This window comes from Osmerus mordax, chromosome 19 (assembly GCF_038355195.1).
Source record: "Osmerus mordax isolate fOsmMor3 chromosome 19, fOsmMor3.pri, whole genome shotgun sequence".
Classification (NCBI taxonomy): domain Eukaryota; kingdom Metazoa; phylum Chordata; class Actinopteri; order Osmeriformes; family Osmeridae; genus Osmerus; species Osmerus mordax.
The window spans coordinates 2,305,552-2,332,918 of record NC_090068.1 but is presented as its reverse complement, the minus strand read 5'-3'; the positions used below and the strand labels follow the sequence as shown (position 1 = coordinate 2,332,918).

At 49.0% G+C, this 27,367-nt stretch overlaps 39 non-coding genes across 39 annotated transcripts; all 39 read right to left on the bottom strand.

Annotated features, from left to right (window-relative positions):
• Positions 1-154: 154 nt before the first annotated feature.
• Positions 155-227, bottom strand: trnar-acg (transfer RNA arginine (anticodon ACG)). Its single transcript has one exon. It is a non-coding gene; the product is annotated as a tRNA-Arg (tRNA).
• A 1,035-nt stretch (positions 228-1,262) lies between these two features.
• trnar-acg (transfer RNA arginine (anticodon ACG)) lies at positions 1,263-1,335 on the bottom strand. Its single transcript has one exon. It is a non-coding gene; the product is annotated as a tRNA-Arg (tRNA).
• A 234-nt stretch (positions 1,336-1,569) lies between these two features.
• On the bottom strand, positions 1,570-1,641 carry trnah-gug (transfer RNA histidin (anticodon GUG)). Its single transcript has one exon. It is a non-coding gene; the product is annotated as a tRNA-His (tRNA).
• Positions 1,642-2,366: 725 nt separating this feature from the next.
• Positions 2,367-2,439, bottom strand: trnar-acg (transfer RNA arginine (anticodon ACG)). The gene has a single exon. It is a non-coding gene; the product is annotated as a tRNA-Arg (tRNA).
• Positions 2,440-2,673: 234 nt separating this feature from the next.
• Positions 2,674-2,745, bottom strand: trnah-gug (transfer RNA histidin (anticodon GUG)). The gene has a single exon. It is a non-coding gene; the product is annotated as a tRNA-His (tRNA).
• A 724-nt stretch (positions 2,746-3,469) lies between these two features.
• On the bottom strand, positions 3,470-3,542 carry trnar-acg (transfer RNA arginine (anticodon ACG)). The gene has a single exon. It is a non-coding gene; the product is annotated as a tRNA-Arg (tRNA).
• A 1,024-nt stretch (positions 3,543-4,566) lies between these two features.
• On the bottom strand, positions 4,567-4,639 carry trnar-acg (transfer RNA arginine (anticodon ACG)). The gene has a single exon. It is a non-coding gene; the product is annotated as a tRNA-Arg (tRNA).
• Positions 4,640-5,674: 1,035 nt separating this feature from the next.
• On the bottom strand, positions 5,675-5,747 carry trnar-acg (transfer RNA arginine (anticodon ACG)). Its single transcript has one exon. It is a non-coding gene; the product is annotated as a tRNA-Arg (tRNA).
• A 234-nt stretch (positions 5,748-5,981) lies between these two features.
• trnah-gug (transfer RNA histidin (anticodon GUG)) lies at positions 5,982-6,053 on the bottom strand. The gene has a single exon. It is a non-coding gene; the product is annotated as a tRNA-His (tRNA).
• A 725-nt stretch (positions 6,054-6,778) lies between these two features.
• On the bottom strand, positions 6,779-6,851 carry trnar-acg (transfer RNA arginine (anticodon ACG)). Its single transcript has one exon. It is a non-coding gene; the product is annotated as a tRNA-Arg (tRNA).
• A 234-nt stretch (positions 6,852-7,085) lies between these two features.
• On the bottom strand, positions 7,086-7,157 carry trnah-gug (transfer RNA histidin (anticodon GUG)). Its single transcript has one exon. It is a non-coding gene; the product is annotated as a tRNA-His (tRNA).
• A 724-nt stretch (positions 7,158-7,881) lies between these two features.
• trnar-acg (transfer RNA arginine (anticodon ACG)) lies at positions 7,882-7,954 on the bottom strand. Its single transcript has one exon. It is a non-coding gene; the product is annotated as a tRNA-Arg (tRNA).
• A 234-nt stretch (positions 7,955-8,188) lies between these two features.
• On the bottom strand, positions 8,189-8,260 carry trnah-gug (transfer RNA histidin (anticodon GUG)). Its single transcript has one exon. It is a non-coding gene; the product is annotated as a tRNA-His (tRNA).
• A 729-nt stretch (positions 8,261-8,989) lies between these two features.
• trnar-acg (transfer RNA arginine (anticodon ACG)) lies at positions 8,990-9,062 on the bottom strand. Its single transcript has one exon. It is a non-coding gene; the product is annotated as a tRNA-Arg (tRNA).
• A 234-nt stretch (positions 9,063-9,296) lies between these two features.
• trnah-gug (transfer RNA histidin (anticodon GUG)) lies at positions 9,297-9,368 on the bottom strand. Its single transcript has one exon. It is a non-coding gene; the product is annotated as a tRNA-His (tRNA).
• A 729-nt stretch (positions 9,369-10,097) lies between these two features.
• Positions 10,098-10,170, bottom strand: trnar-acg (transfer RNA arginine (anticodon ACG)). The gene has a single exon. It is a non-coding gene; the product is annotated as a tRNA-Arg (tRNA).
• A 234-nt stretch (positions 10,171-10,404) lies between these two features.
• trnah-gug (transfer RNA histidin (anticodon GUG)) lies at positions 10,405-10,476 on the bottom strand. The gene has a single exon. It is a non-coding gene; the product is annotated as a tRNA-His (tRNA).
• Positions 10,477-11,205: 729 nt separating this feature from the next.
• trnar-acg (transfer RNA arginine (anticodon ACG)) lies at positions 11,206-11,278 on the bottom strand. The gene has a single exon. It is a non-coding gene; the product is annotated as a tRNA-Arg (tRNA).
• A 1,025-nt stretch (positions 11,279-12,303) lies between these two features.
• On the bottom strand, positions 12,304-12,376 carry trnar-acg (transfer RNA arginine (anticodon ACG)). Its single transcript has one exon. It is a non-coding gene; the product is annotated as a tRNA-Arg (tRNA).
• A 1,035-nt stretch (positions 12,377-13,411) lies between these two features.
• Positions 13,412-13,484, bottom strand: trnar-acg (transfer RNA arginine (anticodon ACG)). The gene has a single exon. It is a non-coding gene; the product is annotated as a tRNA-Arg (tRNA).
• Positions 13,485-14,508: 1,024 nt separating this feature from the next.
• On the bottom strand, positions 14,509-14,581 carry trnar-acg (transfer RNA arginine (anticodon ACG)). Its single transcript has one exon. It is a non-coding gene; the product is annotated as a tRNA-Arg (tRNA).
• Positions 14,582-15,616: 1,035 nt separating this feature from the next.
• Positions 15,617-15,689, bottom strand: trnar-acg (transfer RNA arginine (anticodon ACG)). The gene has a single exon. It is a non-coding gene; the product is annotated as a tRNA-Arg (tRNA).
• A 234-nt stretch (positions 15,690-15,923) lies between these two features.
• Positions 15,924-15,995, bottom strand: trnah-gug (transfer RNA histidin (anticodon GUG)). The gene has a single exon. It is a non-coding gene; the product is annotated as a tRNA-His (tRNA).
• A 725-nt stretch (positions 15,996-16,720) lies between these two features.
• trnar-acg (transfer RNA arginine (anticodon ACG)) lies at positions 16,721-16,793 on the bottom strand. The gene has a single exon. It is a non-coding gene; the product is annotated as a tRNA-Arg (tRNA).
• Positions 16,794-17,027: 234 nt separating this feature from the next.
• trnah-gug (transfer RNA histidin (anticodon GUG)) lies at positions 17,028-17,099 on the bottom strand. The gene has a single exon. It is a non-coding gene; the product is annotated as a tRNA-His (tRNA).
• Positions 17,100-17,824: 725 nt separating this feature from the next.
• Positions 17,825-17,897, bottom strand: trnar-acg (transfer RNA arginine (anticodon ACG)). Its single transcript has one exon. It is a non-coding gene; the product is annotated as a tRNA-Arg (tRNA).
• Positions 17,898-18,131: 234 nt separating this feature from the next.
• trnah-gug (transfer RNA histidin (anticodon GUG)) lies at positions 18,132-18,203 on the bottom strand. Its single transcript has one exon. It is a non-coding gene; the product is annotated as a tRNA-His (tRNA).
• A 725-nt stretch (positions 18,204-18,928) lies between these two features.
• On the bottom strand, positions 18,929-19,001 carry trnar-acg (transfer RNA arginine (anticodon ACG)). Its single transcript has one exon. It is a non-coding gene; the product is annotated as a tRNA-Arg (tRNA).
• Positions 19,002-19,235: 234 nt separating this feature from the next.
• Positions 19,236-19,307, bottom strand: trnah-gug (transfer RNA histidin (anticodon GUG)). The gene has a single exon. It is a non-coding gene; the product is annotated as a tRNA-His (tRNA).
• Positions 19,308-20,036: 729 nt separating this feature from the next.
• Positions 20,037-20,109, bottom strand: trnar-acg (transfer RNA arginine (anticodon ACG)). Its single transcript has one exon. It is a non-coding gene; the product is annotated as a tRNA-Arg (tRNA).
• Positions 20,110-21,144: 1,035 nt separating this feature from the next.
• Positions 21,145-21,217, bottom strand: trnar-acg (transfer RNA arginine (anticodon ACG)). Its single transcript has one exon. It is a non-coding gene; the product is annotated as a tRNA-Arg (tRNA).
• Positions 21,218-21,451: 234 nt separating this feature from the next.
• trnah-gug (transfer RNA histidin (anticodon GUG)) lies at positions 21,452-21,523 on the bottom strand. Its single transcript has one exon. It is a non-coding gene; the product is annotated as a tRNA-His (tRNA).
• Positions 21,524-22,252: 729 nt separating this feature from the next.
• On the bottom strand, positions 22,253-22,325 carry trnar-acg (transfer RNA arginine (anticodon ACG)). The gene has a single exon. It is a non-coding gene; the product is annotated as a tRNA-Arg (tRNA).
• A 1,036-nt stretch (positions 22,326-23,361) lies between these two features.
• On the bottom strand, positions 23,362-23,434 carry trnar-acg (transfer RNA arginine (anticodon ACG)). Its single transcript has one exon. It is a non-coding gene; the product is annotated as a tRNA-Arg (tRNA).
• Positions 23,435-24,458: 1,024 nt separating this feature from the next.
• On the bottom strand, positions 24,459-24,531 carry trnar-acg (transfer RNA arginine (anticodon ACG)). Its single transcript has one exon. It is a non-coding gene; the product is annotated as a tRNA-Arg (tRNA).
• Positions 24,532-24,765: 234 nt separating this feature from the next.
• Positions 24,766-24,837, bottom strand: trnah-gug (transfer RNA histidin (anticodon GUG)). Its single transcript has one exon. It is a non-coding gene; the product is annotated as a tRNA-His (tRNA).
• Positions 24,838-25,566: 729 nt separating this feature from the next.
• On the bottom strand, positions 25,567-25,639 carry trnar-acg (transfer RNA arginine (anticodon ACG)). Its single transcript has one exon. It is a non-coding gene; the product is annotated as a tRNA-Arg (tRNA).
• A 1,036-nt stretch (positions 25,640-26,675) lies between these two features.
• Positions 26,676-26,748, bottom strand: trnar-acg (transfer RNA arginine (anticodon ACG)). The gene has a single exon. It is a non-coding gene; the product is annotated as a tRNA-Arg (tRNA).
• A 234-nt stretch (positions 26,749-26,982) lies between these two features.
• Positions 26,983-27,054, bottom strand: trnah-gug (transfer RNA histidin (anticodon GUG)). The gene has a single exon. It is a non-coding gene; the product is annotated as a tRNA-His (tRNA).
• Positions 27,055-27,367: the final 313 nt, after the last annotated feature.

The window sequence follows — 27,367 nt, the reverse complement described above, 5'->3', positions numbered from 1 at the left end:
CCTTCGTGGTATCTGCGCAACGGTGAGGAATCAAAGTAGGAGCTTTGGTGAAAAAGGCATAAGGCCTGTTCTTTTAGTTTGGCGCGCTACGCTCAACTACTTGACAGACTTTTTTCCCTCATCGCCCAAATACAGAATTGGTTAAATGGATGCTCGAGCCAGCCAGGAGTCGAACCTGGAATCTTCTGATCCGTAGTCAGACGCGTTATCCATTGCGCCACTGGCCCAAGGTGTTTGCTTCTTGCCATGTCACCGACCCAGGACACTCGCTCGGAGCGAAAGAAGTGACGGGGAAACAGCCGACAGTGGTCTTCCTCTTTCGCAGGTCTACTAACCGAGACTATATATCTAAACGCTCTTTTTAAACAGAGACGAGGGGGAGTAGCTCTGCGCATGGCACTGGTCGCGTATACGCACGGCGCGCAACGTCCCTTGTCTGCACATAGGGACAACGAAAAATGTGCCGTGACCCGGATTCGAACCGGGGTTGCTGGGACCACAACGCAGAGTACTAACCACTATACGATCACGGCTCGCCGCTTCTCGCTGGACACACGAGAGCCGGTGGCCACGGGTGTTCTATACTGTGCTGTGCCACATGAATAAACTGCGAACGTAAGTTCCCAGCCTCTCTCCCTTTGTCTAAGCCGTCTCAATTTCCAAACAAGCCATTTTCCACCTCGTTATCTATGCCACATTTCAAGGTTTGTCACTTTTTAATTTGGTTATGACAAGATTGTGGAGCGTTTTACAAGAATGGCGCGGAAGGGCTACTCATTCCCTGCATAGTGTCCTTTTTCGGACACAAATTATGATTCTTGCCTTTGTGTCCCCGAAGCAGAACAAGGCCAGTCACTCTCACACTTTCAATGGTCCTAAATCAAGTTCAAATAGGTACTCATCCGCCCCAAAACGGCTTTGAAGTGACTATACTTGCACCAGCTTGTATTGATGGCACGCAGCACATGCATTTTCACTCGTTTGCGTCAAATCCTTGTATGGTCACACCATAGCCAGCTTTTTCTTTTTTCTACCGGTTGAAGAAAAGCATTCCCTTTTCCCAAGCTCTTTCAATACCTGCTGCAGCAAAACGTTCATTCAGGCGCTTCCTTCGTGGTATCTGCGCAACGGTGAGGAATCAAAGTAGGAGCTTTGGTGAAAAAGGCATAAGGCCTGTTCTTTTAGTTTGGCGCGCTACGCTCAACTACTTGACAGACTTTTTTCCCTCATCGCCCAAATACAGAATTGGTTAAATGGATGCTCGAGCCAGCCAGGAGTCGAACCTGGAATCTTCTGATCCGTAGTCAGACGCGTTATCCATTGCGCCACTGGCCCAAGGTGTTTGCTTCTTGCCATGTCACCGACCCAGGACACTCGCTCGGAGCGAAAGAAGTGACGGGGAAACAGCCGACAGTGGTCTTCCTCTTTCGCAGGTCTACTAACCGAGACTATATATCTAAACGCTCTTTTTAAACAGAGACGAGGGGGAGTAGCTCTGCGCATGGCACTGGTCGCGTATACGCACGGCGCGCAACGTCCCTTGTCTGCACATAGGGACAACGAAAAATGTGCCGTGACCCGGATTCGAACCGGGGTTGCTGCGACCACAACGCAGAGTACTAACCACTATACGATCACGGCTCGCCGCTTCTCGCTGGACACATGAGAGCTGGTGGCCACGGGTGTTCTATACTGTGCCACATGAATAAACTGCGAACGTAAGTTCCCAGCCTCTCTCCCTTTGTATAAGCCGTCTCAATTTCCAAACAAGCCATTTTCCACCTCGTTATCTATGCCACATTTCAAGGTTTGTCACTTTTTAATTTGGTTATGACAAGATTGTGGAGCGTTTTACAAGAATGGCGCGGAAGGGCTACTCATTCCCTGCATAGTGTCCTTTTTCGGACACAAATTATGATTCTTGCCTTTGTGTCCCCGAAGCAGAACAAGGCCAGTCACTCTCACACTTTCAATGGTCCTAAATCAAGTTCAAATAGGTACTCATCCGCCCCAAAACGGCTTTGAAGTGACTATACTTGCACCAGCTTGTATTGATGGCACGCAGCACATGCATTTTCACTCGTTTGCGTCAAATCCTTGTATGGTCACACCATAGCCAGCTTTTTCTTTTTTCTACCGGTTTGAAGAAAAGCATTCCCTTTTCCCAAGCTCTTTCAATACCTGCTGCAGCAAAACGTTCATTCAGGCGCTTCCTTCGTGGTATCTGCGCAACGGTGAGGAATCAAAGTAGGAGCTTTGGTGAAAAAGGCATAAGGCCTGTTCTTTTAGTTTGGCGCGCTACGCTCAACTACTTGACAGACTTTTTTCCCTCATCGCCCAAATACAGAATTGGTTAAATGGATGCTCGAGCCAGCCAGGAGTCGAACCTGGAACCTTCTGATCCGTAGTCAGACGCGTTATCCATTGCGCCACTGGCCCAAGGTGTTTGCTGCTTGCCATGTCACCGACCCAGGACACTCGCTCGGAGCGAAAGAAGTGACGGGGAAACAGCCGACAGTGGTCTTCCTCTTTCGCAGGTCTACTAACCGAGACTATATATCTAAACGCTCTTTTTAAACAGAGACGAGGGGGAGTAGCTCTGCGCATGGCACTGGTCGCGTATACGCACGGCGCGCAACGTCCCTTGTCTGCACATAGGGACAACGAAAAATGTGCCGTGACCCGGATTCGAACCGGGGTTGCTGCGACCACAACGCAGAGTACTAACCACTATACGATCACGGCTCGCCGCTTCTCGCTGGACACATGAGAGCTGGTGGCCACGGGTGTTCTATACTGTGCCACATGAATAAACTGCGAACGTAAGTTCCCAGCCTCTCTCCCTTTGTATAAGCCGTCTCAATTTCCAAACAAGCCATTTTCCACCTCGTTATCTATGCCACATTTCAAGGTTTGTCACTTTTTAATTTGGTTATGACAAGATTGTGGAGCGTTTTACAAGAATGGCGCGGAAGGGCTACTCATTCCCTGCATAGTGTCCTTTTTCGGACACAAATTATGATTCTTGCCTTTGTGTCCCCGAAGCAGAACAAGGCCAGTCACGCTCACACTTTCAATGGTCCTAAATCAAGTTCAAATAGGTACTCATCCGCCCCAAAACGGCTTTGAAGTGACTATACTCGCACCAGCTTGTATTGATGGCACGCAGCACATGCATTTTCACTCGTTTGCGTCAAATCCTTGTATGGTCACACCATAGCCAGCTTTTTCTTTTTTCTACCGGTTGAAGAAAAGCATTCCCTTTTCCCAAGCTCTTTCAATACCTGCTGCAGCAAAACGTTCATTCAGGCGCTTCCTTCGTGGTATCTGCGCAACGGTGAGGAATCAAAGTAGGAGCTTTGGTGAAAAAGGCATAAGGCCTGTTCTTTTAGTTTGGCGCGCTACGCTCAACTACTTGACAGACTTTTTTCCCTCATCGCCCAAATACAGAATTGGTTAAATGGATGCTCGAGCCAGCCAGGAGTCGAACCTGGAATCTTCTGATCCGTAGTCAGACGCGTTATCCATTGCGCCACTGGCCCAAGGTGTTTGCTTCTTGCCATGTCACCGACCCAGGACACTCGCTCGGAGCGAAAGAAGTGACGGGGAAACAGCCGACATTGGTCTTCCTCTTTCGCAGGTCTACTAACCGAGACTATATATCTAAACGCTCTTTTTAAACAGAGACGAGGGGGAGTAGCTCTGCGCATGGCACTGGTCGCGTATACGCACGGCGCGCAACGTCCCTTGTCTGCACATAGGGACAACGAAAAATGTGCCGTGACCCGGGGATGCTGCGACCACAACGCAGAGTACTAACCACTATACGATCACGGCTCGCCGCTTCTCGCTGGACACACGAGAGCCGGTGGCCACGGGTGTTCTATACTGTGCTGTGCCACATGAATAAACTGCGAACGTAAGTTCCCAGCCTCTCTCCCTTTGTCTAAGCCGTCTCAATTTCCAAACAAGCCATTTTCCACCTCGTTATCTATGCCACATTTCAAGGTTTGTCACTTTTTAATTTGGTTATGACAAGATTGTGGAGCGTTTTACAAGAATGGCGCGGAAGGGCTACTCATTCCCTGCATAGTGTCCTTTTTCGGACACAAATTATGATTCTTGCCTTTGTGTCCCCGAAGCAGAACAAGGCCAGTCACTCTCACACTTTCAATGGTCCTAAATCAAGTTCAAATAGGTACTCATCCGCCCCAAAACGGCTTTGAAGTGACTATACTCGCACCAGCTTGTATTGATGGCACGCAGCACATGCATTTTCACTCGTTTGCGTCAAATCCTTGTATGGTCACACCATAGCCAGCTTTTTCTTTTTTCTACCGGTTGAAGAAAAGCATTCCCTTTTCCCAAGCTCTTTCAATACCTGCTGCAGCAAAACGTTCATTCAGGCGCTTCCTTCGTGGTATCTGCGCAACGGTGAGGAATCAAAGTAGGAGCTTTGGTGAAAAAGGCATAAGGCCTGTTCTTTTAGTTTGGCGCGCTACGCTCAACTACTTGACAGACTTTTTTCCCTCATCGCCCAAATACAGAATTGGTTAAATGGATGCTCGAGCCAGCCAGGAGTCGAACCTGGAATCTTCTGATCCGTAGTCAGACGCGTTATCCATTGCGCCACTGGCCCAAGGTGTTTGCTTCTTGCCATGTCACCGACCCAGGACACTCGCTCGGAGCGAAAGAAGTGACGGGGAAACAGCCGACAGTGGTCTTCCTCTTTCGCAGGTCTACTAACCGAGACTATATATCTAAACGCTCTTTTTAAACAGAGACGAGGGGGAGTAGCTCTGCGCATGGCACTGGTCGCGTATACGCACGGCGCGCAACGTCCCTTGTCTGCACATAGGGACAACGAAAAATGTGCCGTGACCCGGATTCGAACCGGGGTTGCTGGGACCACAACGCAGAGTACTAACCACTATACGATCACGGCTCGCCGCTTCTCGCTGGACACACGAGAGCCGGTGGCCACGGGTGTTCTATACTGTGCTGTGCCACATGAATAAACTGCGAACGTAAGTTCCCAGCCTCTCTCCCTTTGTCTAAGCCGTCTCAATTTCCAAACAAGCCATTTTCCACCTCGTTATCTATGCCACATTTCAAGGTTTGTCACTTTTTAATTTGGTTATGACAAGATTGTGGAGCGTTTTACAAGAATGGCGCGGAAGGGCTACTCATTCCCTGCATAGTGTCCTTTTTCGGACACAAATTATGATTCTTGCCTTTGTGTCCCCGAAGCAGAACAAGGCCAGTCACTCTCACACTTTCAATGGTCCTAAATCAAGTTCAAATAGGTACTCATCCGCCCCAAAACGGCTTTGAAGTGACTATACTTGCACCAGCTTGTATTGATGGCACGCAGCACATGCATTTTCACTCGTTTGCGTCAAATCCTTGTATGGTCACACCATAGCCAGCTTTTTCTTTTTTCTACCGGTTGAAGAAAAGCATTCCCTTTTCCCAAGCTCTTTCAATACCTGCTGCAGCAAAACGTTCATTCAGGCGCTTCCTTCGTGGTATCTGCGCAACGGTGAGGAATCAAAGTAGGAGCTTTGGTGAAAAAGGCATAAGGCCTGTTCTTTTAGTTTGGCGCGCTACGCTCAACTACTTGACAGACTTTTTTCCCTCATCGCCCAAATACAGAATTGGTTAAATGGATGCTCGAGCCAGCCAGGAGTCGAACCTGGAATCTTCTGATCCGTAGTCAGACGCGTTATCCATTGCGCCACTGGCCCAAGGTGTTTGCTTCTTGCCATGTCACCGACCCAGGACACTCGCTCGGAGCGAAAGAAGTGACGGGGAAACAGCCGACAGTGGTCTTCCTCTTTCGCAGGTCTACTAACCGAGACTATATATCTAAACGCTCTTTTTAAACAGAGACGAGGGGGAGTAGCTCTGCGCATGGCACTGGTCGCGTATACGCACGGCGCGCAACGTCCCTTGTCTGCACATAGGGACAACGAAAAATGTGCCGTGACCCGGATTCGAACCGGGGTTGCTGCGACCACAACGCAGAGTACTAACCACTATACGATCACGGCTCGCCGCTTCTCGCTGGACACATGAGAGCTGGTGGCCACGGGTGTTCTATACTGTGCCACATGAATAAACTGCGAACGTAAGTTCCCAGCCTCTCTCCCTTTGTATAAGCCGTCTCAATTTCCAAACAAGCCATTTTCCACCTCGTTATCTATGCCACATTTCAAGGTTTGTCACTTTTTAATTTGGTTATGACAAGATTGTGGAGCGTTTTACAAGAATGGCGCGGAAGGGCTACTCATTCCCTGCATAGTGTCCTTTTTCGGACACAAATTATGATTCTTGCCTTTGTGTCCCCGAAGCAGAACAAGGCCAGTCACTCTCACACTTTCAATGGTCCTAAATCAAGTTCAAATAGGTACTCATCCGCCCCAAAACGGCTTTGAAGTGACTATACTTGCACCAGCTTGTATTGATGGCACGCAGCACATGCATTTTCACTCGTTTGCGTCAAATCCTTGTATGGTCACACCATAGCCAGCTTTTTCTTTTTTCTACCGGTTTGAAGAAAAGCATTCCCTTTTCCCAAGCTCTTTCAATACCTGCTGCAGCAAAACGTTCATTCAGGCGCTTCCTTCGTGGTATCTGCGCAACGGTGAGGAATCAAAGTAGGAGCTTTGGTGAAAAAGGCATAAGGCCTGTTCTTTTAGTTTGGCGCGCTACGCTCAACTACTTGACAGACTTTTTTCCCTCATCGCCCAAATACAGAATTGGTTAAATGGATGCTCGAGCCAGCCAGGAGTCGAACCTGGAACCTTCTGATCCGTAGTCAGACGCGTTATCCATTGCGCCACTGGCCCAAGGCGTTTGCTGCTTGCCATGTCACCGACCCAGGACACTCGCTCGGAGCGAAAGAAGTGACGGGGAAACAGCCGACAGTGGTCTTCCTCTTTCGCAGGTCTACTAACCGAGACTATATATCTAAACGCTCTTTTTAAACAGAGACGAGGGGGAGTAGCTCTGCGCATGGCACTGGTCGCGTATACGCACGGCGCGCAACGTCCCTTGTCTGCACATAGGGACAACGAAAAATGTGCCGTGACCCGGATTCGAACCGGGGTTGCTGCGACCACAACGCAGAGTACTAACCACTATACGATCACGGCTCGCCGCTTCTCGCTGGACACATGAGAGCTGGTGGCCACGGGTGTTCTATACTGTGCCACATGAATAAACTGCGAACGTAAGTTCCCAGCCTCTCTCCCTTTGTATAAGCCGTCTCAATTTCCAAACAAGCCATTTTCCACCTCGTTATCTATGCCACATTTCAAGGTTTGTCACTTTTTAATTTGGTTATGACAAGATTGTGGAGCGTTTTACAAGAATGGCGCGGAAGGGCTACTCATTCCCTGCATAGTGTCCTTTTTCGGACACAAATTATGATTCTTGCCTTTGTGTCCCCGAAGCAGAACAAGGCCAGTCACTCTCACACTTTCAATGGTCCTAAATCAAGTTCAAATAGGTACTCATCCGCCCCAAAACGGCTTTGAAGTGACTATACTTGCACCAGCTTGTATTGATGGCACGCAGCACATGCATTTTCACTCGTTTGCGTCAAATCCTTGTATGGTCACACCATAGCCAGCTTTTTCTTTTTTCTACCGGTTGAAGAAAAGCATTCCCTTTTCCCAAGCTCTTTCAATACCTGCTGCAGCAAAACGTTCATTCAGGCGCTTCCTTCGTGGTATCTGCGCAACGGTGAGGAATCAAAGTAGGAGCTTTGGTGAAAAAGGCATAAGGCCTGTTCTTTTAGTTTGGCGCGCTACGCTCAACTACTTGACAGACTTTTTTCCCTCATCGCCCAAATACAGAATTGGTTAAATGGATGCTCGAGCCAGCCAGGAGTCGAACCTGGAATCTTCTGATCCGTAGTCAGACGCGTTATCCATTGCGCCACTGGCCCAAGGTGTTTGCTTCTTGCCATGTCACCGACCCAGGACACTCGCTCGGAGCGAAAGAAGTGACGGGGAAACAGCCGACAGTGGTCTTCCTCTTTCGCAGGTCTACTAACCGAGACTATATATCTAAACGCTCTTTTTAAACAGAGACGAGGGGGAGTAGCTCTGCGCATGGCACTGGTCGCGTATACGCACGGCGCGCAACGTCCCTTGTCTGCACATAGGGACAACGAAAAATGTGCCGTGACCCGGATTCGAACCGGGGTTGCTGCGACCACAACGCAGAGTACTAACCACTATACGATCACGGCTCGCCGCTTCTCGCTGGACACACGAGAGCCGGTGGCCACGGGTGTTCTATACTGTGCTGTGCCACATGAATAAACTGCGAACGTAAGTTCCCAGCCTCTCTCCCTTTGTCTAAGCCGTCTCAATTTCCAAACAAGCCATTTTCCACCTCGTTATCTATGCCACATTTCAAGGTTTGTCACTTTTTAATTTGGTTATGACAAGATTGTGGAGCGTTTTACAAGAATGGCGCGGAAGGGCTACTCATTCCCTGCATAGTGTCCTTTTTCGGACACAAATTATGATTCTTGCCTTTGTGTCCCCGAAGCAGAACAAGGCCAGTCACTCTCACACTTTCAATGGTCCTAAATCAAGTTCAAATAGGTACTCATCCGCCCCAAAACGGCTTTGAAGTGACTATACTCGCACCAGCTTGTATTGATGGCACGCAGCACATGCATTTTCACTCGTTTGCGTCAAATCCTTGTATGGTCACACCATAGCCAGCTTTTTCTTTTTTCTACCGGTTGAAGAAAAGCATTCCCTTTTCCCAAGCTCTTTCAATACCTGCTGCAGCAAAACGTTCATTCAGGCGCTTCCTTCGTGGTATCTGCGCAACGGTGAGGAATCAAAGTAGGAGCTTTGGTGAAAAAGGCATAAGGCCTGTTCTTTTAGTTTGGCGCGCTACGCTCAACTACTTGACAGACTTTTTTCCCTCATCGCCCAAATACAGAATTGGTTAAATGGATGCTCGAGCCAGCCAGGAGTCGAACCTGGAATCTTCTGATCCGTAGTCAGACGCGTTATCCATTGCGCCACTGGCCCAAGGTGTTTGCTTCTTGCCATGTCACCGACCCAGGACACTCGCTCGGAGCGAAAGAAGTGATGGGGAAACAGCCGACAGTGGTCTTCCTCTTTCGCAGGTCTACTAACCGAGACTATATATCTAAACGCTCTTTTTAAACAGAGACGAGGGGGAGTAGCTCTGCGCATGGCACTGGTCGCGTATACGCACGGCGCGCAACGTCCCTTGTCTGCACATAGGGACAACGAAAAATGTGCCGTGACCCGGATTCGAACCGGGGTTGCTGCGACCACAACGCAGAGTACTAACCACTATACGATCACGGCTCGCCGCTTCTCGCTGGACACACGAGAGCCGGTGGCCACGGGTGTTCTATACTGTGCTGTGCCACATGAATAAACTGCAAACGTAAGTTCCCAGCCTCTCTCCCTTTGTCTAAGCCGTCTCAATTTCCAAACAAGCCATTTTCCACCTCGTTATCTATGCCACATTTCAAGGTTTGTCACTTTTTAATTTGGTTATGACAAGATTGTGGAGCGTTTTACAAGAATGGCGCGGAAGGGCTACTCATTCCCTGCATAGTGTCCTTTTTCGGACACAAATTATGATTCTTGCCTTTGTGTCCCCGAAGCAGAACAAGGCCAGTCACTCTCACACTTTCAATGGTCCTAAATCAAGTTCAAATAGGTACTCATCCGCCCCAAAACGGCTTTGAAGTGACTATACTCGCACCAGCTTGTATTGATGGCACGCAGCACATGCATTTTCACTCGTTTGCGTCAAATCCTTGTATGGTCACACCATAGCCAGCTTTTTCTTTTTTCTACCGGTTGAAGAAAAGCATTCCCTTTTCCCAAGCTCTTTCAATACCTGCTGCAGCAAAACGTTCATTCAGGCGCTTCCTTCGTGGTATCTGCGCAACGGTGAGGAATCAAAGTAGGAGCTTTGGTGAAAAAGGCATAAGGCCTGTTCTTTTAGTTTGGCGCGCTACGCTCAACTACTTGACAGACTTTTTTCCCTCATCGCCCAAATACAGAATTGGTTAAATGGATGCTCGAGCCAGCCAGGAGTCGAACCTGGAATCTTCTGATCCGTAGTCAGACGCGTTATCCATTGCGCCACTGGCCCAAGGTGTTTGCTTCTTGCCATGTCACCGACCCAGGACACTCGCTCGGAGCGAAAGAAGTGATGGGGAAACAGCCGACAGTGGTCTTCCTCTTTCGCAGGTCTACTAACCGAGACTATATATCTAAACGCTCTTTTTAAACAGAGACGAGGGGGAGTAGCTCTGCGCATGGCACTGGTCGCGTATACGCACGGCGCGCAACGTCCCTTGTCTGCACATAGGGACAACGAAAAATGTGCCGTGACCCGGATTCGAACCGGGGTTGCTGCGACCACAACGCAGAGTACTAACCACTATACGATCACGGCTCGCCGCTTCTCGCTGGACACACGAGAGCCGGTGGCCACGGGTGTTCTATACTGTGCTGTGCCACATGAATAAACTGCGAACGTAAGTTCCCAGCCTCTCTCCCTTTGTCTAAGCCGTCTCAATTTCCAAACAAGCCATTTTCCACCTCGTTATCTATGCCACATTTCAAGGTTTGTCACTTTTTAATTTGGTTATGACAAGATTGTGGAGCGTTTTACAAGAATGGCGCGGAAGGGCTACTCATTCCCTGCATAGTGTCCTTTTTCGGACACAAATTATGATTCTTGCCTTTGTGTCCCCGAAGCAGAACAAGGCCAGTCACTCTCACACTTTCAATGGTCCTAAATCAAGTTCAAATAGGTACTCATCCGCCCCAAAACGGCTTTGAAGTGACTATACTCGCACCAGCTTGTATTGATGGCACGCAGCACATGCATTTTCACTCGTTTGCGTCAAATCCTTGTATGGTCACACCATAGCCAGCTTTTTCTTTTTTCTACCGGTTGAAGAAAAGCATTCCCTTTTCCCAAGCTCTTTCAATACCTGCTGCAGCAAAACGTTCATTCAGGCGCTTCCTTCGTGGTATCTGCGCAACGGTGAGGAATCAAAGTAGGAGCTTTGGTGAAAAAGGCATAAGGCCTGTTCTTTTAGTTTGGCGCGCTACGCTCAACTACTTGACAGACTTTTTTCCCTCATCGCCCAAATACAGAATTGGTTAAATGGATGCTCGAGCCAGCCAGGAGTCGAACCTGGAATCTTCTGATCCGTAGTCAGACGCGTTATCCATTGCGCCACTGGCCCAAGGTGTTTGCTTCTTGCCATGTCACCGACCCAGGACACTCGCTCGGAGCGAAAGAAGTGACGGGGAAACAGCCGACATTGGTCTTCCTCTTTCGCAGGTCTACTAACCGAGACTATATATCTAAACGCTCTTTTTAAACAGAGACGAGGGGGAGTAGCTCTGCGCATGGCACTGGTCGCGTATACGCACGGCGCGCAACGTCCCTTGTCTGCACATAGGGACAACGAAAAATGTGCCGTGACCCGGGGATGCTGCGACCACAACGCAGAGTACTAACCACTATACGATCACGGCTCGCCGCTTCTCGCTGGACACACGAGAGCCGGTGGCCACGGGTGTTCTATACTGTGCTGTGCCACATGAATAAACTGCGAACGTAAGTTCCCAGCCTCTCTCCCTTTGTCTAAGCCGTCTCAATTTCCAAACAAGCCATTTTCCACCTCGTTATCTATGCCACATTTCAAGGTTTGTCACTTTTTAATTTGGTTATGACAAGATTGTGGAGCGTTTTACAAGAATGGCGCGGAAGGGCTACTCATTCCCTGCATAGTGTCCTTTTTCGGACACAAATTATGATTCTTGCCTTTGTGTCCCCGAAGCAGAACAAGGCCAGTCACTCTCACACTTTCAATGGTCCTAAATCAAGTTCAAATAGGTACTCATCCGCCCCAAAACGGCTTTGAAGTGACTATACTCGCACCAGCTTGTATTGATGGCACGCAGCACATGCATTTTCACTCGTTTGCGTCAAATCCTTGTATGGTCACACCATAGCCAGCTTTTTCTTTTTTCTACCGGTTTGAAGAAAAGCATTCCCTTTTCCCAAGCTCTTTCAATACCTGCTGCAGCAAAACGTTCATTCAGGCGCTTCCTTCGTGGTATCTGCGCAACGGTGAGGAATCAAAGTAGGAGCTTTGGTGAAAAAGGCATAAGGCCTGTTCTTTTAGTTTGGCGCGCTACGCTCAACTACTTGACAGACTTTTTTCCCTCATCGCCCAAATACAGAATTGGTTAAATGGATGCTCGAGCCAGCCAGGAGTCGAACCTGGAATCTTCTGATCCGTAGTCAGACGCGTTATCCATTGCGCCACTGGCCCAAGGTGTTTGCTTCTTGCCATGTCACCGACCCAGGACACTCGCTCGGAGCGAAAGAAGTGATGGGGAAACAGCCGACAGTGGTCTTCCTCTTTAGCAGGTCTACTAACCGAGACTATATATCTAAACGCTCTTTTTAAACAGAGACGAGGGGGAGTAGCTCTGCGCATGGCACTGGTCGCGTATACGCACGGCGCGCAACGTCCCTTGTCTGCACATAGGGACAACGAAAAATGTGCCGTGACCCGGATTCAAACCGGGGTTGCTGCGACCACAACGCAGAGTACTAACCACTATACAATCACGGCTCGCCGCTTCTCGCTGGACACACGAGAACCGGTGGCCACGGGTGTTCTATACTGTGCTGTGCCACATGAATAAACTGCGAACGTAAGTTCCCAGCCTCTCTCCCTTTGTCTAAGCCGTCTCAATTTCCAAACAAGCCATTTTCCACCTCGTTATCTATGCCACATTTCAAGGTTTGTCACTTTTTAATTTGGTTATGACAAGATTGTGGAGCGTTTTACAAGAATGGCGCGGAAGGGCTACTCATTCCCTGCATAGTGTCCTTTTTCGGACACAAATTATGATTCTTGCCTTTGTGTCCCCGAAGCAGAACAAGGCCAGTCACGCTCACACTTTCAATGGTCCTAAATCAAGTTCAAATAGGTACTCATCCGCCCCAAAACGGCTTTGAAGTGACTATACTCGCACCAGCTTGTATTGATGGCACGCAGCACATGCATTTTCACTCGTTTGCGTCAAATCCTTGTATGGTCACACCATAGCCAGCTTTTTCTTTTTTCTACCGGTTGAAGAAAAGCATTCCCTTTTCCCAAGCTCTTTCAATACCTGCTGCAGCAAAACGTTCATTCAGGCGCTTCCTTCGTGGTATCTGCGCAACGGTGAGGAATCAAAGTAGGAGCTTTGGTGAAAAAGGCATAAGGCCTGTTCTTTTAGTTTGGCGCGCTACGCTCAACTACTTGACAGACTTTTTTCCCTCATCGCCCAAATACAGAATTGGTTAAATGGATGCTCGAGCCAGCCAGGAGTCGAACCTGGAATCTTCTGATCCGTAGTCAGACGCGTTATCCATTGCGCCACTGGCCCAAGGTGTTTGCTTCTTGCCATGTCACCGACCCAGGACACTCGCTCGGAGCGAAAGAAGTGACGGGGAAACAGCCGACATTGGTCTTCCTCTTTCGCAGGTCTACTAACCGAGACTATATATCTAAACGCTCTTTTTAAACAGAGACGAGGGGGAGTAGCTCTGCGCATGGCACTGGTCGCGTATACGCACGGCGCGCAACGTCCCTTGTCTGCACATAGGGACAACGAAAAATGTGCCGTGACCCGGGGATGCTGCGACCACAACGCAGAGTACTAACCACTATACGATCACGGCTCGCCGCTTCTCGCTGGACACACGAGAGCCGGTGGCCACGGGTGTTCTATACTGTGCTGTGCCACATGAATAAACTGCGAACGTAAGTTCCCAGCCTCTCTCCCTTTGTCTAAGCCGTCTCAATTTCCAAACAAGCCATTTTCCACCTCGTTATCTATGCCACATTTCAAGGTTTGTCACTTTTTAATTTGGTTATGACAAGATTGTGGAGCGTTTTACAAGAATGGCGCGGAAGGGCTACTCATTCCCTGCATAGTGTCCTTTTTCGGACACAAATTATGATTCTTGCCTTTGTGTCCCCGAAGCAGAACAAGGCCAGTCACTCTCACACTTTCAATGGTCCTAAATCAAGTTCAAATAGGTACTCATCCGCCCCAAAACGGCTTTGAAGTGACTATACTCGCACCAGCTTGTATTGATGGCACGCAGCACATGCATTTTCACTCGTTTGCGTCAAATCCTTGTATGGTCACACCATAGCCAGCTTTTTCTTTTTTCTACCGGTTGAAGAAAAGCATTCCCTTTTCCCAAGCTCTTTCAATACCTGCTGCAGCAAAACGTTCATTCAGGCGCTTCCTTCGTGGTATCTGCGCAACGGTGAGGAATCAAAGTAGGAGCTTTGGTGAAAAAGGCATAAGGCCTGTTCTTTTAGTTTGGCGCGCTACGCTCAACTACTTGACAGACTTTTTTCCCTCATCGCCCAAATACAGAATTGGTTAAATGGATGCTCGAGCCAGCCAGGAGTCGAACCTGGAATCTTCTGATCCGTAGTCAGACGCGTTATCCATTGCGCCACTGGCCCAAGGTGTTTGCTTCTTGCCATGTCACCGACCCAGGACACTCGCTCGGAGCGAAAGAAGTGACGGGGAAACAGCCGACAGTGGTCTTCCTCTTTCGCAGGTCTACTAACCGAGACTATATATCTAAACGCTCTTTTTAAACAGAGACGAGGGGGAGTAGCTCTGCGCATGGCACTGGTCGCGTATACGCACGGCGCGCAACGTCCCTTGTCTGCACATAGGGACAACGAAAAATGTGCCGTGACCCGGATTCGAACCGGGGTTGCTGGGACCACAACGCAGAGTACTAACCACTATACGATCACGGCTCGCCGCTTCTCGCTGGACACACGAGAGCCGGTGGCCACGGGTGTTCTATACTGTGCTGTGCCACATGAATAAACTGCGAACGTAAGTTCCCAGCCTCTCTCCCTTTGTCTAAGCCGTCTCAATTTCCAAACAAGCCATTTTCCACCTCGTTATCTATGCCACATTTCAAGGTTTGTCACTTTTTAATTTGGTTATGACAAGATTGTGGAGCGTTTTACAAGAATGGCGCGGAAGGGCTACTCATTCCCTGCATAGTGTCCTTTTTCGGACACAAATTATGATTCTTGCCTTTGTGTCCCCGAAGCAGAACAAGGCCAGTCACTCTCACACTTTCAATGGTCCTAAATCAAGTTCAAATAGGTACTCATCCGCCCCAAAACGGCTTTGAAGTGACTATACTTGCACCAGCTTGTATTGATGGCACGCAGCACATGCATTTTCACTCGTTTGCGTCAAATCCTTGTATGGTCACACCATAGCCAGCTTTTTCTTTTTTCTACCGGTTGAAGAAAAGCATTCCCTTTTCCCAAGCTCTTTCAATACCTGCTGCAGCAAAACGTTCATTCAGGCGCTTCCTTCGTGGTATCTGCGCAACGGTGAGGAATCAAAGTAGGAGCTTTGGTGAAAAAGGCATAAGGCCTGTTCTTTTAGTTTGGCGCGCTACGCTCAACTACTTGACAGACTTTTTTCCCTCATCGCCCAAATACAGAATTGGTTAAATGGATGCTCGAGCCAGCCAGGAGTCGAACCTGGAATCTTCTGATCCGTAGTCAGACGCGTTATCCATTGCGCCACTGGCCCAAGGTGTTTGCTTCTTGCCATGTCACCGACCCAGGACACTCGCTCGGAGCGAAAGAAGTGACGGGGAAACAGCCGACAGTGGTCTTCCTCTTTCGCAGGTCTACTAACCGAGACTATATATCTAAACGCTCTTTTTAAACAGAGACGAGGGGGAGTAGCTCTGCGCATGGCACTGGTCGCGTATACGCACGGCGCGCAACGTCCCTTGTCTGCACATAGGGACAACGAAAAATGTGCCGTGACCCGGATTCGAACCGGGGTTGCTGCGACCACAACGCAGAGTACTAACCACTATACGATCACGGCTCGCCGCTTCTCGCTGGACACATGAGAGCTGGTGGCCACGGGTGTTCTATACTGTGCCACATGAATAAACTGCGAACGTAAGTTCCCAGCCTCTCTCCCTTTGTATAAGCCGTCTCAATTTCCAAACAAGCCATTTTCCACCTCGTTATCTATGCCACATTTCAAGGTTTGTCACTTTTTAATTTGGTTATGACAAGATTGTGGAGCGTTTTACAAGAATGGCGCGGAAGGGCTACTCATTCCCTGCATAGTGTCCTTTTTCGGACACAAATTATGATTCTTGCCTTTGTGTCCCCGAAGCAGAACAAGGCCAGTCACTCTCACACTTTCAATGGTCCTAAATCAAGTTCAAATAGGTACTCATCCGCCCCAAAACGGCTTTGAAGTGACTATACTCGCACCAGCTTGTATTGATGGCACGCAGCACATGCATTTTCACTCGTTTGCGTCAAATCCTTGTATGGTCACACCATAGCCAGCTTTTTCTTTTTTCTACCGGTTTGAAGAAAAGCATTCCCTTTTCCCAAGCTCTTTCAATACCTGCTGCAGCAAAACGTTCATTCAGGCGCTTCCTTCGTGGTATCTGCGCAACGGTGAGGAATCAAAGTAGGAGCTTTGGTGAAAAAGGCATAAGGCCTGTTCTTTTAGTTTGGCGCGCTACGCTCAACTACTTGACAGACTTTTTTCCCTCATCGCCCAAATACAGAATTGGTTAAATGGATGCTCGAGCCAGCCAGGAGTCGAACCTGGAACCTTCTGATCCGTAGTCAGACGCGTTATCCATTGCGCCACTGGCCCAAGGTGTTTGCTGCTTGCCATGTCACCGACCCAGGACACTCGCTCGGAGCGAAAGAAGTGACGGGGAAACAGCCGACAGTGGTCTTCCTCTTTCGCAGGTCTACTAACCGAGACTATATATCTAAACGCTCTTTTTAAACAGAGACGAGGGGGAGTAGCTCTGCGCATGGCACTGGTCGCGTATACGCACGGCGCGCAACGTCCCTTGTCTGCACATAGGGACAACGAAAAATGTGCCGTGACCCGGATTCGAACCGGGGTTGCTGCGACCACAACGCAGAGTACTAACCACTATACGATCACGGCTCGCCGCTTCTCGCTGGACACACGAGAGCCGGTGGCCACGGGTGTTCTATACTGTGCCACATGAATAAACTGCGAACGTAAGTTCCCAGCCTCTCTCCCTTTGTCTAAGCCGTCTCAATTTCCAAACAAGCCATTTTCCACCTCGTTATCTATGCCACATTTCAAGGTTTGTCACTTTTTAATTTGGTTATGACAAGATTGTGGAGCGTTTTACAAGAATGGCGCGGAAGGGCTACTCATTCCCTGCATAGTGTCCTTTTTCGGACACAAATTATGATTCTTGCCTTTGTGTCCCCGAAGCAGAACAAGGCCAGTCACTCTCACACTTTCAATGGTCCTAAATCAAGTTCAAATAGGTACTCATCCGCCCCAAAACGGCTTTGAAGTGACTATACTCGCACCAGCTTGTATTGATGGCACGCAGCACATGCATTTTCACTCGTTTGCGTCAAATCCTTGTATGGTCACACCATAGCCAGCTTTTTCTTTTTTCTACCGGTTTGAAGAAAAGCATTCCCTTTTCCCAAGCTCTTTCAATACCTGCTGCAGCAAAACGTTCATTCAGGCGCTTCCTTCGTGGTATCTGCGCAACGGTGAGGAATCAAAGTAGGAGCTTTGGTGAAAAAGGCATAAGGCCTGTTCTTTTAGTTTGGCGCGCTACGCTCAACTACTTGACAGACTTTTTTCCCTCATCGCCCAAATACAGAATTGGTTAAATGGATGCTCGAGCCAGCCAGGAGTCGAACCTGGAACCTTCTGATCCGTAGTCAGACGCGTTATCCATTGCGCCACTGGCCCAAGGTGTTTGCTGCTTGCCATGTCACCGACCCAGGACACTCGCTCGGAGCGAAAGAAGTGACGGGGAAACAGCCGACAGTGGTCTTCCTCTTTCGCAGGTCTACTAACCGAGACTATATATCTAAACGCTCTTTTTAAACAGAGACGAGGGGGAGTAGCTCTGCGCATGGCACTGGTCGCGTATACGCACGGCGCGCAACGTCCCTTGTCTGCACATAGGGACAACGAAAAATGTGCCGTGACCCGGATTCGAACCGGGGTTGCTGCGACCACAACGCAGAGTACTAACCACTATACGATCACGGCTCGCCGCTTCTCGCTGGACACACGAGAGCCGGTGGCCACGGGTGTTCTATACTGTGCCACATGAATAAACTGCGAACGTAAGTTCCCAGCCTCTCTCCCTTTGTATAAGCCGTCTCAATTTCCAAACAAGCCATTTTCCACCTCGTTATCTATGCCACATTTCAAGGTTTGTCACTTTTTAATTTGGTTATGACAAGATTGTGGAGCGTTTTACAAGAATGGCGCGGAAGGGCTACTCATTCCCTGCATAGTGTCCTTTTTCGGACACAAATTATGATTCTTGCCTTTGTGTCCCCGAAGCAGAACAAGGCCAGTCACTCTCACACTTTCAATGGTCCTAAATCAAGTTCAAATAGGTACTCATCCGCCCCAAAACGGCTTTGAAGTGACTATACTCGCACCAGCTTGTATTGATGGCACGCAGCACATGCATTTTCACTCGTTTGCGTCAAATCCTTGTATGGTCACACCATAGCCAGCTTTTTCTTTTTTCTACCGGTTTGAAGAAAAGCATTCCCTTTTCCCAAGCTCTTTCAATACCTGCTGCAGCAAAACGTTCATTCAGGCGCTTCCTTCGTGGTATCTGCGCAACGGTGAGGAATCAAAGTAGGAGCTTTGGTGAAAAAGGCATAAGGCCTGTTCTTTTAGTTTGGCGCGCTACGCTCAACTACTTGACAGACTTTTTTCCCTCATCGCCCAAATACAGAATTGGTTAAATGGATGCTCGAGCCAGCCAGGAGTCGAACCTGGAACCTTCTGATCCGTAGTCAGACGCGTTATCCATTGCGCCACTGGCCCAAGGTGTTTGCTGCTTGCCATGTCACCGACCCAGGACACTCGCTCGGAGCGAAAGAAGTGACGGGGAAACAGCCGACAGTGGTCTTCCTCTTTCGCAGGTCTACTAACCGAGACTATATATCTAAACGCTCTTTTTAAACAGAGACGAGGGGGAGTAGCTCTGCGCATGGCACTGGTCGCGTATACGCACGGCGCGCAACGTCCCTTGTCTGCACATAGGGACAACGAAAAATGTGCCGTGACCCGGATTCGAACCGGGGTTGCTGCGACCACAACGCAGAGTACTAACCACTATACGATCACGGCTCGCCGCTTCTCGCTGGACACACGAGAGCCGGTGGCCACGGGTGTTCTATACTGTGCTGTGCCACATGAATAAACTGCAAACGTAAGTTCCCAGCCTCTCTCCCTTTGTCTAAGCCGTCTCAATTTCCAAACAAGCCATTTTCCACCTCGTTATCTATGCCACATTTCAAGGTTTGTCACTTTTTAATTTGGTTATGACAAGATTGTGGAGCGTTTTACAAGAATGGCGCGGAAGGGCTACTCATTCCCTGCATAGTGTCCTTTTTCGGACACAAATTATGATTCTTGCCTTTGTGTCCCCGAAGCAGAACAAGGCCAGTCACTCTCACACTTTCAATGGTCCTAAATCAAGTTCAAATAGGTACTCATCCGCCCCAAAACGGCTTTGAAGTGACTATACTCGCACCAGCTTGTATTGATGGCACGCAGCACATGCATTTTCACTCGTTTGCGTCAAATCCTTGTATGGTCACACCATAGCCTGCTTTTTCTTTTTTCTACCGGTTGAAGAAAAGCATTCCCTTTTCCCAAGCTCTTTCAATACCTGCTGCAGCAAAACGTTCATTCAGGCGCTTCCTTCGTGGTATCTGCGCAACGGTGAGGAATCAAAGTAGGAGCTTTGGTGAAAAAGGCATAAGGCCTGTTCTTTTAGTTTGGCGCGCTACGCTCAACTACTTGACAGACTTTTTTCCCTCATCGCCCAAATACAGAATTGGTTAAATGGATGCTCGAGCCAGCCAGGAGTCGAACCTGGAATCTTCTGATCCGTAGTCAGACGCGTTATCCATTGCGCCACTGGCCCAAGGTGTTTGCTTCTTGCCATGTCACCGACCCAGGACACTCGCTCGGAGCGAAAGAAGTGACGGGGAAACAGCCGACAGTGGTCTTCCTCTTTCGAAGGTCTACTAACCGAGACTATATATCTAAACGCTCTTTTTAAACAGAGACGAGGGGGAGTAGCTCTGCGCATGGCACTGGTCGCGTATACGCACGGCGCGCAACGTCCCTTGTCTGCACATAGGGACAACGAAAAATGTGCCGTGACCCGGATTCGAACCGGGGTTGCCGAGACCACAACGCAGAGTACTAACCACTATACGGTCACGGCTCGCCGCTTTTCGCTGGACACACGAGAGCCGGTGGCCACGGGTGTTCTATACTGTGCTGTGCCACATGAATAAACTGCGAACGTAAGTTCCCAGCCTCTCTCCCTTTGTCTAAGCCGTCTCAATTTCCAAACAAGCCATTTTCCACCTCGTTATCTATGCCACATTTCAAGGTTTGTCACTTTTTAATTTGGTTATGACAAGATTGTGGAGCGTTTTACAAGAATGTCGCGGAAGGGCTACTCATTCCCTGCATAGTGTCCTTTTTCGGACACAAATTATGATTCTTGCCTTTGTGTCCCCGAAGCAGAACAAGGCCAGTCACTCTCACACTTTCAATGGTCCTAAATCAAGTTCAAATAGGTACTCATCCGCCCCAAAACGGCTTTGAAGTGACTATACTCGCACCAGCTTGTATTGATGGCACGCAGCACATGCATTTTCACTCGTTTGCGTCAAATCCTTGTATGGTCACACCATAGCCAGCTTTTTCTTTTTTCTACCGGTTGAAGAAAAGCATTCCCTTTTCCCAAGCTCTTTCAATACCTGCTGCAGCAAAACGTTCATTCAGGCGCTTCCTTCGTGGTATCTGCGCAACGGTGAGGAATCAAAGTAGGAGCTTTGGTGAAAAAGGCATAAGGCCTGTTCTTTTAGTTTGGCGCGCTACGCTCAACTACTTGACAGACTTTTTTCCCTCATCGCCCAAATACAGAATTGGTTAAATGGATGCTCGAGCCAGCCAGGAGTCGAACCTGGAATCTTCTGATCCGTAGTCAGACGCGTTATCCATTGCGCCACTGGCCCAAGGTGTTTGCTTCTTGCCATGTCACCGACCCAGGACACTCGCTCGGAGCGAAAGAAGTGATGGGGAAACAGCCGACAGTGGTCTTCCTCTTTCGCAGGTCTACTAACCGAGACTATATATCTAAACGCTCTTTTTAAACAGAGACGAGGGGGAGTAGCTCTGCGCATGGCACTGGTCGCGTATACGCACGGCGCGCAACGTCCCTTGTCTGCACATAGGGACAACGAAAAATGTGCCGTGACCCGGATTCGAACCGGGGTTGCTGCGACCACAACGCAGAGTACTAACCACTATACGATCACGGCTCGCCGCTTCTCGCTGGACACACGAGAGCCGGTGGCCACGGGTGTTCTATACTGTGCTGTGCCACATGAATAAACTGCGAACGTAAGTTCCCAGCCTCTCTCCCTTTGTCTAAGCCGTCTCAATTTCCAAACAAGCCATTTTCCACCTCGTTATCTATGCCACATTTCAAGGTTTGTCACTTTTTAATTTGGTTATGACAAGATTGTGGAGCGTTTTACAAGAATGTCGCGGAAGGGCTACTCATTCCCTGCATAGTGTCCTTTTTCGGACACAAATTATGATTCTTGCCTTTGTGTCCCCGAAGCAGAACAAGGCCAGTCACTCTCACACTTTCAATGGTCCTAAATCAAGTTCAAATAGGTACTCATCCGCCCCAAAACGGCTTTGAAGTGACTATACTCGCACCAGCTTGTATTGATGGCACGCAGCACATGCATTTTCACTCGTTTGCGTCAAATCCTTGTATGGTCACACCATAGCCTGCTTTTTCTTTTTTCTACCGGTTGAAGAAAAGCATTCCCTTTTCCCAAGCTCTTTCAATACCTGCTGCAGCAAAACGTTCATTCAGGCGCTTCCTTCGTGGTATCTGCGCAACGGTGAGGAATCAAAGTAGGAGCTTTGGTGAAAAAGGCATAAGGCCTGTTCTTTTAGTTTGGCGCGCTACGCTCAACTACTTGACAGACTTTTTTCCCTCATCGCCCAAATACAGAATTGGTTAAATGGATGCTCGAGCCAGCCAGGAGTCGAACCTGGAATCTTCTGATCCGTAGTCAGACGCGTTATCCATTGCGCCACTGGCCCAAGGTGTTTGCTTCTTGCCATGTCACCGACCCAGGACACTCGCTCGGAGCGAAAGAAGTGACGGGGAAACAGCCGACAGTGGTCTTCCTCTTTCGAAGGTCTACTAACCGAGACTATATATCTAAACGCTCTTTTTAAACAGAGACGAGGGGGAGTAGCTCTGCGCATGGCACTGGTCGCGTATACGCACGGCGCGCAACGTCCCTTGTCTGCACATAGGGACAACGAAAAATGTGCCGTGACCCGGATTCGAACCGGGGTTGCCGAGACCACAACGCAGAGTACTAACCACTATACGGTCACGGCTCGCCGCTTTTCGCTGGACACACGAGAGCCGGTGGCCACGGGTGTTCTATACTGTGCTGTGCCACATGAATAAACTGCGAACGTAAGTTCCCAGCCTCTCTCCCTTTGTCTAAGCCGTCTCAATTTCCAAACAAGCCATTTTCCACCTCGTTATCTATGCCACATTTCAAGGTTTGTCACTTTTTAATTTGGTTATGACAAGATTGTGGAGCGTTTTACAAGAATGGCGCGGAAGGGCTACTCATTCCCTGCATAGTGTCCTTTTTCGGACACAAATTATGATTCTTGCCTTTGTGTCCCCGAAGCAGAACAAGGCCAGTCACTCTCACACTTTCAATGGTCCTAAATCAAGTTCAAATAGGTACTCATCCGCCCCAAAACGGCTTTGAAGTGACTATACTCGCACCAGCTTGTATTGATGGCACGCAGCACATGCATTTTCACTCGTTTGCGTCAAATCCTTGTATGGTCACACCATAGCCAGCTTTTTCTTTTTTCTACCGGTTTGAAGAAAAGCATTCCCTTTTCCCAAGCTCTTTCAATACCTGCTGCAGCAAAACGTTCATTCAGGCGCTTCCTTCGTGGTATCTGCGCAACGGTGAGGAATCAAAGTAGGAGCTTTGGTGAAAAAGGCATAAGGCCTGTTCTTTTAGTTTGGCGCGCTACGCTCAACTACTTGACAGACTTTTTTCCCTCATCGCCCAAATACAGAATTGGTTAAATGGATGCTCGAGCCAGCCAGGAGTCGAACCTGGAATCTTCTGATCCGTAGTCAGACGCGTTATCCATTGCGCCACTGGCCCAAGGTGTTTGCTTCTTGCCATGTCACCGACCCAGGACACTCGCTCGGAGCGAAAGAAGTGATGGGGAAACAGCCGACAGTGGTCTTCCTCTTTCGCAGGTCTACTAACCGAGACTATATATCTAAACGCTCTTTTTAAACAGAGACGAGGGGGAGTAGCTCTGCGCATGGCACTGGTCGCGTATACGCACGGCGCGCAACGTCCCTTGTCTGCACATAGGGACAACGAAAAATGTGCCGTGACCCGGGGATGCTGCGACCACAACGCAGAGTACTAACCACTATACGATCACGGCTCGCCGCTTCTCGCTGGACACACGAGAGCCGGTGGCCACGGGTGTTCTATACTGTGCTGTGCCACATGAATAAACTGCGAACGTAAGTTCCCAGCCTCTCTCCCTTTGTCTAAGCCGTCTCAATTTCCAAACAAGCCATTTTCCACCTCGTTATCTATGCCACATTTCAAGGTTTGTCACTTTTTAATTTGGTTATGACAAGATTGTGGAGCGTTTTACAAGAATGTCGCGGAAGGGCTACTCATTCCCTGCATAGTGTCCTTTTTCGGACACAAATTATGATTCTTGCCTTTGTGTCCCCGAAGCAGAACAAGGCCAGTCACTCTCACACTTTCAATGGTCCTAAATCAAGTTCAAATAGGTACTCATCCGCCCCAAAACGGCTTTGAAGTGACTATACTCGCACCAGCTTGTATTGATGGCACGCAGCACATGCATTTTCACTCGTTTGCGTCAAATCCTTGTATGGTCACACCATAGCCAGCTTTTTCTTTTTTCTACCGGTTGAAGAAAAGCATTCCCTTTTCCCAAGCTCTTTCAATACCTGCTGCAGCAAAACGTTCATTCAGGCGCTTCCTTCGTGGTATCTGCGCAACGGTGAGGAATCAAAGTAGGAGCTTTGGTGAAAAAGGCATAAGGCCTGTTCTTTTAGTTTGGCGCGCTACGCTCAACTACTTGACAGACTTTTTTCCCTCATCGCCCAAATACAGAATTGGTTAAATGGATGCTCGAGCCAGCCAGGAGTCGAACCTGGAATCTTCTGATCCGTAGTCAGACGCGTTATCCATTGCGCCACTGGCCCAAGGTGTTTGCTTCTTGCCATGTCACCGACCCAGGACACTCGCTCGGAGCGAAAGAAGTGATGGGGAAACAGCCGACAGTGGTCTTCCTCTTTCGCAGGTCTACTAACCGAGACTATATATCTAAACGCTCTTTTTAAACAGAGACGAGGGGGAGTAGCTCTGCGCATGGCACTGGTCGCGTATACGCACGGCGCGCAACGTCCCTTGTCTGCACATAGGGACAACGAAAAATGTGCCGTGACCCGGATTCGAACCGGGGTTGCTGCGACCACAACGCAGAGTACTAACCACTATACGATCACGGCTCGCCGCTTCTCGCTGGACACACGAGAGCCGGTGGCCACGGGTGTTCTATACTGTGCTGTGCCACATGAATAAACTGCGAACGTAAGTTCCCAGCCTCTCTCCCTTTGTCTAAGCCGTCTCAATTTCCAAACAAGCCATTTTCCACCTCGTTATCTATGCCACATTTCAAGGTTTGTCACTTTTTAATTTGGTTATGACAAGATTGTGGAGCGTTTTACAAGAATGTCGCGGAAGGGCTACTCATTCCCTGCATAGTGTCCTTTTTCGGACACAAATTATGATTCTTGCCTTTGTGTCCCCGAAGCAGAACAAGGCCAGTCACTCTCACACTTTCAATGGTCCTAAATCAAGTTCAAATAGGTACTCATCCGCCCCAAAACGGCTTTGAAGTGACTATACTCGCACCAGCTTGTATTGATGGCACGCAGCACATGCATTTTCACTCGTTTGCGTCAAATCCTTGTATGGTCACACCATAGCCTGCTTTTTCTTTTTTCTACCGGTTGAAGAAAAGCATTCCCTTTTCCCAAGCTCTTTCAATACCTGCTGCAGCAAAACGTTCATTCAGGCGCTTCCTTCGTGGTATCTGCGCAACGGTGAGGAATCAAAGTAGGAGCTTTGGTGAAAAAGGCATAAGGCCTGTTCTTTTAGTTTGGCGCGCTACGCTCAACTACTTGACAGACTTTTTTCCCTCATCGCCCAAATACAGAATTGGTTAAATGGATGCTCGAGCCAGCCAGGAGTCGAACCTGGAATCTTCTGATCCGTAGTCAGACGCGTTATCCATTGCGCCACTGGCCCAAGGTGTTTGCTTCTTGCCATGTCACCGACCCAGGACACTCGCTCGGAGCGAAAGAAGTGACGGGGAAACAGCCGACAGTGGTCTTCCTCTTTCGAAGGTCTACTAACCGAGACTATATATCTAAACGCTCTTTTTAAACAGAGACGAGGGGGAGTAGCTCTGCGCATGGCACTGGTCGCGTATACGCACGGCGCGCAACGTCCCTTGTCTGCACATAGGGACAACGAAAAATGTGCCGTGACCCGGATTCGAACCGGGGTTGCCGAGACCACAACGCAGAGTACTAACCACTATACGGTCACGGCTCGCCGCTTTTCGCTGGACACACGAGAGCCGGTGGCCACGGGTGTTCTATACTGTGCTGTGCCACATGAATAAACTGCGAACGTAAGTTCCCAGCCTCTCTCCCTTTGTCTAAGCCGTCTCAATTTCCAAACAAGCCATTTTCCACCTCGTTATCTATGCCACATTTCAAGGTTTGTCACTTTTTAATTTGGTTATGACAAGATTGTGGAGCGTTTTACAAGAATGGCGCGGAAGGGCTACTCATTCCCTGCATAGTGTCCTTTTTCGGACACAAATTATGATTCTTGCCTTTGTGTCCCCGAAGCAGAACAAGGCCAGTCACTCTCACACTTTCAATGGTCCTAAATCAAGTTCAAATAGGTACTCATCCGCCCCAAAACGGCTTTGAAGTGACTATACTCGCACCAGCTTGTATTGATGGCACGCAGCACATGCATTTTCACTCGTTTGCGTCAAATCCTTGTATGGTCACACCATAGCCAGCTTTTTCTTTTTTCTACCGGTTTGAAGAAAAGCATTCCCTTTTCCCAAGCTCTTTCAATACCTGCTGCAGCAAAACGTTCATTCAGGCGCTTCCTTCGTGGTATCTGCGCAACGGTGAGGAATCAAAGTAGGAGCTTTGGTGAAAAAGGCATAAGGCCTGTTCTTTTAGTTTGGCGCGCTACGCTCAACTACTTGACAGACTTTTTTCCCTCATCGCCCAAATACAGAATTGGTTAAATGGATGCTCGAGCCAGCCAGGAGTCGAACCTGGAATCTTCTGATCCGTAGTCAGACGCGTTATCCATTGCGCCACTGGCCCAAGGTGTTTGCTTCTTGCCATGTCACCGACCCAGGACACTCGCTCGGAGCGAAAGAAGTGACGGGGAAACAGCCGACAGTGGTCTTCCTCTTTCGCAGGTCTACTAACCGAGACTATATATCTAAACGCTCTTTTTAAACAGAGACGAGGGGGAGTAGCTCTGCGCATGGCACTGGTCGCGTATACGCACGGCGCGCAACGTCCCTTGTCTGCACATAGGGACAACGAAAAATGTGCCGTGACCCGGATTCGAACCGGGGTTGCTGCGACCACAACGCAGAGTACTAACCACTATACGATCACGGCTCGCCGCTTCTCGCTGGACACACGAGAGCCGGTGGCCACGGGTGTTCTATACTGTGCTGTGCCACATGAATAAACTGCGAACGTAAGTTCCCAGCCTCTCTCCCTTTGTCTAAGCCGTCTCAATTTCCAAACAAGCCATTTTCCACCTCGTTATCTATGCCACATTTCAAGGTTTGTCACTTTTTAATTTGGTTATGACAAGATTGTGGAGCGTTTTACAAGAATGGCGCGGAAGGGCTACTCATTCCCTGCATAGTGTCCTTTTTCGGACACAAATTATGATTCTTGCCTTTGTGTCCCCGAAGCAGAACAA